We start from the raw sequence: 9492 nt of genomic DNA, 5'->3' as shown, positions 1-9492 counted from the left end.
GTTGTTACTTTATAAAAGTGGTCTCATATAATATTTGTCTTTTTGCGATTGACTTATTTCACTCAGCATAATGCCCTCCAGATTCATCCATGCTGTGAGATGTTTTGTAGATTCACTGTTATTCTTTACTGTTGTGCAGTATTCCATAGTGTGTATGTACCACAGTTTGTTAAGCCATTCATCTGTTGATAGGCACTTAGGTTGCTTCCACCTTTTTGCTGTTGTGAATAAGGCTGCAATGAACATGAGTGTGCATATGTCTATTCGTGTCACGGTTCTTATTTCTTTAGGGTATATACCTAGGAGTGGGATTGCTGGATCATACGGTATTTCTATTTCTAGCTTTTTGAGGAAGCACCATGCTGTTTTCCACAGTGGCTGTACCATTTTACGTTCCCACCAGCACTGCATAATAGTTCCAATCTCCCCACATCCTTGCCAACATTTGTTATTTTCTGTGTTTTTGATTAGTGCTCAAAATGTTGGGGTGAGATGGTATCTCATTGTAGTTTTGATTTGCAACTCTTGAATTGCTGACGATAGCGAGCATTTCTTCATATGTTTGTTAGCAGCCTGAATGTCTTCTTTAGTGAAGTGTGTGTTCATAGCCTTTGCCATTTTTAATTGGATTATTTGACTTTTTTTGTTGTTGAGGTTTTGAAATTTTCTATAAATGTTAGAGATTAGATCCTTGTTGAATATTTCGCAGTCAAAAATTACTTCCCAATCTGTAGGTTCTCTTTTTACTCTTTTGGAGAAGTCTTTTGTTGAGCATAAGTGTTTAATTTTTAGGAGGTCCCATTTATCTAGTTCATCTTCTTCTGTGTGAGCATTTTTAGTTATGTTTGGTATTCTGTTTATGCCATATATTAGGGTCCCTAGCATTTTCCCTAATTTTTCCTCCATGATCTTTATAGTTTTAGGTTTTATATTTAGGTCTTTAATTCATTTTGAATTAGTTTTTGTGTATGCTGTGAAGTATGGATCCTGTTTCATTTTTCTACAGATAGATATTCTATTTTCCCAGCACCATTTGTTGAAAAGTTTGTCTCTTCCCCATTCAATAAACTTTGGTCCTTTATCAAAGATCAGCTGTCCATAGGTAGATGGATTTATTTCTAGGTTCTCAATTCTATTCCATTAGTTTATTTGTCCGTTGCTGTACCAGAACCAGGCTGTTTGGACTACTGTGGTTGTACAGTAGTTTCTGAGATCAGGTAGTGTGAAGCCTCCTACTTTGTTCTTCTTTTTTAACAAAGCTTTACTTACTCGGGGCCTTTTTCCCTTCCATATAAAGTTAGTGATTAGTTTTTCCATCTTGGGGAAGAATGCTGTTGAGATTTGGATTGGGATTGCATTATATCTATATATTACTTTGGGTAGTACTGACATTTTCCCAATGTTAAGTCTTCGTACCCAAGAGCATGATATGTTTTTCCATTTATGCAGGTCTCTTTTGGTTTCTTGGAATAGTGTTTTGTATTTTTCTTTGTATAAGTCTTTTATGTCCTGGTTAGATTTATTCCTAAGTATTTTATCTTTTTTGTGGGTAAATTATTGATTTTGAATTAGTTCTCTTTACTACCAAATCTAAGTATTATGTTCTATGTTCTCGGTATCTCAGCTTTCCTGTTGCTGTTTTTTCTCTTATTGCCCTCCTCCACCCTCAACCAGTCTTATAATCATTTCTGTAATATTTCCTCACACTGTCTTATGTGAGTATTCCTAGAAAAATTGATATAATATTTCTATCATTACTCACTTTTGAAGACCTATCTTGATCATCCTCCCAAAATGGAATATTTAAATTTAAGACCTTTTAACATCCCAAAATGAGTGGTTTTCAAAGCCGAAAATCTGTCATAAAAGAGATTTCATGGGTTACAGAATCTTGAGGAGATATTGGAATTGTAACTCAGCCACAGTCACTGGTAAATACTTTGGGTACACAGTTGAGACTTTCCAAATATACACTTTAGGAGTAAAGAACTATGCCCTAGGAGTAAAGCCTGTGCCCTAGAAACAAGGGCAAGACTAAAATATACCTGCCCCAATAAAGCCTAAGTCTGAGCTTCAAACAGATCAAGGTGGTCTACTAATAATTTGCCTGCTTGCCGGAATAAATAATTAACAGTGTTTAGGGAGGAAAAAAACATAATCTGGAGTTTCTATAATGTGTCACTCAAAATGTCAAGCATATAAAAAATAATCTATTAAATATGTGAAGAAGCAGGAAAATAGGACCTATACCCCCTGACATGGATTGAAATATGTCGCCCCAAAAATGTGTGTATCAATTTGGTGGGCCACGATTCTTGGTATTGTGTGGTTTTCCTATATGTTGTAAATCCTGCCTCTATGATGTTAATGAGGGAGGATGGGCGGCAGTTGTGTTAGTAAGGCAGGACTCAGTCTACAGGATTGGATTCTATCCTGAGGCAATGTCTTGACATATAAAAGAGAGAAGTGAGCAGAGAGACAGGGGGACCTCATACTATCAAGAAAGCAGTGCTGGGAGCAGAGCGTGTCCTTTGAACTGGGGTCCCTGCGCAGAGAAGCTCCTAGTCCGAGGGAACACCGAAGAGAAGAAGGCCGATAGAGAGAAAAAGCCTTCCCCTAGAGGTGACGCCCTGAATTTGGACTTTTAGTCTACTTTAACTGTGAGGAAATAAACTTCTCTTCGTTAAAACCATCCACTTGTGGTATTTCTGTTGTAGCAGCACTAGATGACTAAGACATCCCCTTACCTGTAGGGGATACGTTCCAAGACCCCCATGGATGCTTAAAACCTTGGATAGAACCAAACCCTATATATACTATGTTTTGTCCTATATGTACATACCTATGATACGGTTTATAAATTAGGTGCAGTAAGAGATTAACAACAATCACTAATAATAAAATAGAACAATTATAACAATATACTGTAATAAAAGTTATGTGAATGTGGTCCCCAGGCGGGACAGAGCAGGAGGGTGAGATTTCATCCCACTACTCATTTAACATTTTTGGACCATGCTTGACTGCGGGTAGCTGAAACTGCGGAAAGTAAAACCACAGATTGGGGTAGTGGGGGCTACTGTATATCCAGAGAGAAAAAAGTCAATAGAGGCAGTCCCTGGATTACAAATGTCCGACTTATGTACAACCCGTAGTTATGAATCAACTCCCATAAAACCTATTATATTAAAAATTCAAGGCACATACCATGGTTCATAATAACAAACGTGCATCTTTGTGACATGCATCTAAATATTATTATTACTGTATTATTATGTTAAAGATAGTTTAGTGTATCTGGGAGTGTTTCATTAATGTTTTTTATGCATAGAAAGGTATACTATATGCTATATACTAAGACAAACATTTGACTAACTGACATTAGATGTGAACCACACCTAACTGTTCCGACTGACATACAAATTTGACTTAAAGGCAGGTTTAGGAATGGAACTCGTACATAATCCGAGGACGGCCTGTCATACAGACATAAAGATGACTTAGATGTTGAAATTAGCAGAGAAGAACTTTAAAACAACCATTTTCAATAAGTTAAAGGATTTGGTGAAAAATATAAGATGGGGAATTTTGAAGAGATTCCCCATTTTACCAGAGAAATTTACCAGGAAACTTTAAAAAATGGAAACTTGAGAACTGAAAAATACAACATTTAAAATGAAAAATTCATGAAAGTGAATAACAACAGACTGGAAATAGCAGAGTAAAGGATCAGTTAACACAAAGACAGGTCAGTAGAGATTATCCAAGCTGAAACACACAGAGAAAAAAATGACAGAAAAAAAAATTAAGAGAGCAGCTAAAACTTGTGGGATAATGATCAAATGGTCTAACATATGTGCACTTGAAGTAAAAAAAAAAAAGGTGAGGAAAAAGTGGGCAGAAGAAATATCTGACAAAATAAATCAACTTATAGATCCAAGATTCTCAGTACAACCTAAGTAGAATAAATTCAAGAAGACCAACCTGCAGACATCACAGTCAACTGCTGAAAAGCAAAGACAAAGAGGAAATATTAAAAAGCAGCCAAATAAAATGATAATATGAATGATGGTTTAGTTTTCATTAGAAACAGTGGAAACCAGAAAACAATGATAGAACATATTTAAAGGTAAAAAACTATCAGCATAGAATTCTGTATCTAGAGAAAAATCTTCCAAAAACGTCAGCGAAATAAACATTTTCAGACAGAAAAGCTGAGGGAATTTGTCAACAGAAGCTCCACACTACCAGAAATACTGAAGAAAACACTCAGGCTGAGGAAAAATAATCCCAGACACATCAACAGGTCTGCAAGAAGGAATGGTATGGCAGGCAACCTCTAAGATGGCCCCCGGTGATCCCCACTGCCTGGTTTTCATGCCCTTGTATAATACCCTCCCCTTGAGAGTTGAGATATCAAATATGTCTTTTGCAGTTTTGTTTTCTTTTATTGTGCTTTAGCTGAAAGTTTACCACTCAAGTCAATCTCTCATACAAAAATTTATACACACATTGTTATGCGACACTAGTTGCAATCCCTACAATGTGACAGCACACTTCCTCTTTCCACCCCAGGTTTCCTGTGTTCATTCAACCAGTTCCCGTCCCCTCCTGCCTTCTCATCCTGACTCTAGGCTGGAGCCACCCATTTGGTCTCGTGTTTCTGATTAAACTAAGAAGCACACTCCTCATGAGTATTATTTTTTGTTTTATACTCCAGTCTAATCTTTGTCTGAAGAGGCTTTGGGACTTTTGCAGTATTTTAATGACTATACTTAAGACTGGATTGAATGAAGACATTGCTCCTCATTTTTACAGGTGGCAGAAATCTTAGAATGCAAGATTTCAACAGGTGAGATTTGTGGTCTAAATTTTTCTCATCAAGGCATAAATTAGACAATGAAAGGAATGACAGAGATGTGACTTTGTAGTGTAACCTGTGTTTACCTGGCCATGCCAGGTTAGGGTGGGATGTGTGTGGTGTGGGGCTTGAACATAGTTACAGGTTCACAGACTGTCTCCAATTACTATATGCACTAGACCCCTGCAAATCCCTTTCCCTGGACAATCCCCAGCCTGGCTCCCCCACTGATCTGGCATTACTGCCTTGTGGCCCCTGCTCCTGCTGGTGGGTGATGGTTGTGGCTGTTGATGCCACTCCTACCTTGGTACAGTCCCCACAGCTCCTCTGTCCCACTGCTGCCTTACCTCACTCAGGTTGTGGGAAGGCATCTGCTCACACTAGAGTTAGTAAGTGCTCATTTCCAGTGTGCCATGCAGAACAGTGATCTCCAGATGTAACAACAGCCTTCTTGCTGAGGAAGAGACAGTTTCCAGCCCAGAGGACAGAAGTGGAAGTTGCAGGAATCCATCTTACCTTTCACATCTGCTTTGCCAGTCTCTCTGCATTGTCCCAACTGCTAATATAGGAGTTATCCGGGATCTTCTCATCACTGTTTACACTCCCCATCTAATGACATCTACATATAGCAACTACAACTCACATTGCCAGTGGGAGTGTGAAATGGTACAAACAATTTGCAGAACTTTCTGTCAGTTTCTAACAAAAATAACCATATACCTACCCAATGGCTCAGCAATTTCGTGTCCAGGTATTTATCCAACAGAAATGAACTCATATATCCACAAAAAGACTTGAGGTAAAATATTCATAGCTTCACTCTTCATAAGGAATCAAACCAGGAAACAGCACAAATGCCTATCAGCAGGAAAATGGATAAACTGCGGTATATTCATATAGTAGTATACTATGTGGCAATGAGAGAACAAACTACTGATACATGTTACAATGTGGATGAAACTAAAAGTTGAGTGAAAGAAGCCAGATACAAAATAGCACACACCATGTGATTCCGTGTATATGAAGTTTAAGAAGAGATGAACAGGTATACCAAATCTATGGGTGATAGCAGAATAATGGTTGGGGTGAGAGGTGAGAGGAGGACGGGGGGTAAGCTGGTATTGACTTGAAAAGTGCATGAAGAAATTTTCTGGGATAATGGAAAATGTTCGTGATTTTTATCCGGTTGATGGTTACATAAGTATATACATTTGCCAAAATTCATGGAGCTGTACACTTAAGTTTTTGCACCTTAAACTACATAAATTATATCTCACTGAAGTACTATCAGGATAAAAAACAGAAAGTTAGCCACCATTTATAAGGGGCAAACATCATCACATTGAGAACAAGCCTACATTATAGGATAGTTCTTTGTAAAGCTGGTCTGGTTGTATTTTTTTTTATTTTTAATTTTATTTATGTTGTTGAGAATATACACAGCAAAACATATACCAATTCAACAATTTCTGCATTTACAATCCTGTGACCTTGATTACATTCTTTGAGTTGTGCAACCATTCTCACCCTCCTTTTCTGAGTTGTTCCTCCTCCAGAAACGTAAACTCACTGTTTGCTAAGTTTCCTACTTAATATTTCAAGTTGTTATTGTCAGTTTGATACTATGTAGATAATCTTGAAAGCACACAATGCTCAAGGCAGACATTCTTTACTAGTTAAGCTAAACTACTGATTGGTTTTAAGAAGCCTTCAGGGGATATTTTTGGTTTAAGGTTTAAAGATTATCTCAGGAAAATAGTTTCAGGGATTCATCTAGCCTTCACGGCTCCAGAAAGCCTGGAGTCCATGAGAATTTGAAATTCTGTTCTGCATTTCCCCCCTTTTTATCAGGATTCTTTTATAGAATCTTTTATCAAAATGTTCAGTAATTGTAGCCAAGCATCATCCAGTTCTTCTGTCTCATGGCAAAGGAGGCAGTTGTTCATGGAGGCAATTAGCAACACATTCCATATCCTTCACCTATTCCTGACTCTCCTTACTCTGTTGTTCCAGGTGAGTAGAGACCAATTGTTATGCCTTGGATGGTACGGTGCGATGGATCGCTTTTATACTGCGTTTCTAGTCATGGTCTTGTAATGCTCACCAAAAGATTAGGTGGGGCTATGCAAAAAGATGCTTGTGCCCCACCATGGGGATTAGACAGCTTGCTAATAACACAAATAAGGAGCATGACACCCTGGTGTGGATGGGACCATGAAAATAATGTGTATGGAACCCTAACGAGGGGATTGGCCAGTTTTGCCATCCCGCTAAGCTTAAAATGAACCATCTCAGAGGTGGGAAGATGAAACCTCAAGAAAGAAGAGCTACAAATGGAGCTCATCCTTTGAACTCAAGATCCCTGTGCCGAGAACTTCCTAGAGCCGGGAGACAGAGAGAGAGAGAGCTGTAACACGAGAGACAGTGAGCAGAGAAACAGTGGCAGCAGAGGCAGCAGAACCAGAAGATGGCATGTTGGGCTTCCCGGCCCATGGAGCAAGAAAGCTGAACACCTTCAGACAGGAGGCTGACAGGAGGCTTGCTGGAAGAGTGGAGTGCCTCCAGGCACTTGGTGGAGCTAGAGTCACTGACCCATGGAGTGAGAGAGCTGAATTCCTTTGGGCTGAGGCTTACTGGTATAGTGGGGTGCCTCTGGGCACTTATCAGAGAAGCTAAAGAGCTTTGTAACACTTGCAGGGCTGAGGCCAGGCCAAGGGGCCAAGAGGCTGAGGGCCAGAGAGAGGCCTGCCTGTGGGCACGGCTGAGAAGAGGCTCTCCTGATGAAAGAACTGTATCCTGAACTGTGACTTGTTACTTCCCTAATAAACTCCATAACTGTGAGTATGGTCTGTGAGTTCTGTGTGGCCATTGCTACAAATTCTTGAACCCAGCAGAGAAGTAGAGAGTGCTGTGAGAGGGGTGGCTGGTGTCAGAATTGGAAAAAATGTTGCAGAGAGTAGGTATGCCTGACCTCCGCCTCATAGGAATCAGCCTTGGGCTGTTGATCTTGATTCTCCTTCCCCTTTGTTAAGTTAGAGGAGGTCAGATGTCCCCACCACACCATTTTTACAGATGGCCAAAAACCCATTGCCATCAAGTTGATTCTGACTCATAACTTTTAAGGCCCCAGGCACTATGCAACAATGAACCCTAGTTCATTGAACAGAAGCACTAAACACATTATTAGGCCAATTAACTGAGATGCCCCATGAAACCATGACCCTGAACCTCCAAACCAAGGAAGCAACTCCCATGAGGTGTTTGGTTGTACATAAGCAGCTTCAGTCTAATTGTATTTTATTTGCAAGGTATCATGAAGTTGTCAACAGACTAGGAAATTCCCAGCACTACCAACGACTTTGACTTTGCTTTGGAATTTGAACAGCATGTTCCTTCTGTTAGATTTTACTTTCACTTTCAGCCTGAAATTCCTGGGTAGAATTTGTACATAGTTCTTTAATTAAAAATGTAAAAATTTATAGTGAAATAGCATTAAGCTGCAACTAAAATTGTTACAGCATTATTATTATGTGAAATTTCCTCCGGAACAAATTTTTTTTTAAAAATCATAATTACCCTCGAGGGAAAAATACTTTTAAGTTGATTATTTAAATAGTAGATTACTGAGAACACACCATTGTTAGGAGTTATCAAAATTCCAAGCCAGAAACAGGGTGAAAAACTCACACACATATCTCATATCTTGCTCACAGTTCCACAGTGGAAGAAAACTGGGAACCTAGAGTTAGTAGCAGGTATATGTGTCTACCTTGTCACTTTCCTCAAACTTTCCCTTGCTTATTTCTATCTCTAAAAGGGTATTTGGAGAGAAAATGTATTTAGGAGGATACCCTGGTGGTGTAGTGGTTAAGAGCTACAGCTGCTAACCAGAAGGTTGGCAGTTTGAATCCACCAGCCACTCCTTGGAAGCCGTATGGGGCAGTTCTACTCTGTCCTATAGGGTCGCTATAAGTCAGAATCGACTCGACTGCAGTAAGTTTGGTTTGGTTTTTGGTGTATGTGTCTACCTTGTCACTTTCCTCAGACTTTCCTTTGCTTATTCCTACCTCTAAAAGGATATTTGGAGAGCCAATATATTTAGGAAGTTAGATGCTAGAAGGAAAAGGGGGTTTTATATGAAATATTTGGGATATACAAAGGGATCGAGGGAAAATGTACAGTATGTTGCACTATTAAAAATGTGGATGCATGTTTAGAATAGAGAAGGCCCAAGATGGATAGATTGGCTCCACAGAGTACCCTATGGTCAGGCACCCTACTAGCACTAGAATAATGAGGTGAACAAAATAGACATAGTCCATGTCCATACAGAACTTAGAATTTATCCAAGAAAACAATTATTCAAAAATAACCAGTAATTATAGTTGTGCAAAATGTTGCAAAGAACACATGTTGATCTGCTCCAGCCCCAACAGATCTGATCCCAGTTATTACCAGTTTGAAGAATTTGGGAGTCCTGGTCAGTTTAGCAGGGAGCCCTGGTGGTGTGATGTTTAAGAGCTTAGCTGCTAAATGAAAGGTCGGCAGTTCAAATTCACCGAACAGTGGGAGAAAAGACCTGGCATTCGGCTTCTGTGAAGATTACAGACTAGGAAACCTTATGGGGCTGT

The sequence above is a fragment of the Trichechus manatus genome, unplaced genomic scaffold (assembly GCF_000243295.1).
Source record: "Trichechus manatus latirostris isolate Lorelei unplaced genomic scaffold, TriManLat1.0 scaffold00148, whole genome shotgun sequence".
In the NCBI taxonomy this organism is placed as follows: Eukaryota; Metazoa; Chordata; class Mammalia; order Sirenia; family Trichechidae; genus Trichechus; species Trichechus manatus.
This window is presented reverse-complemented; position numbering follows the sequence as displayed.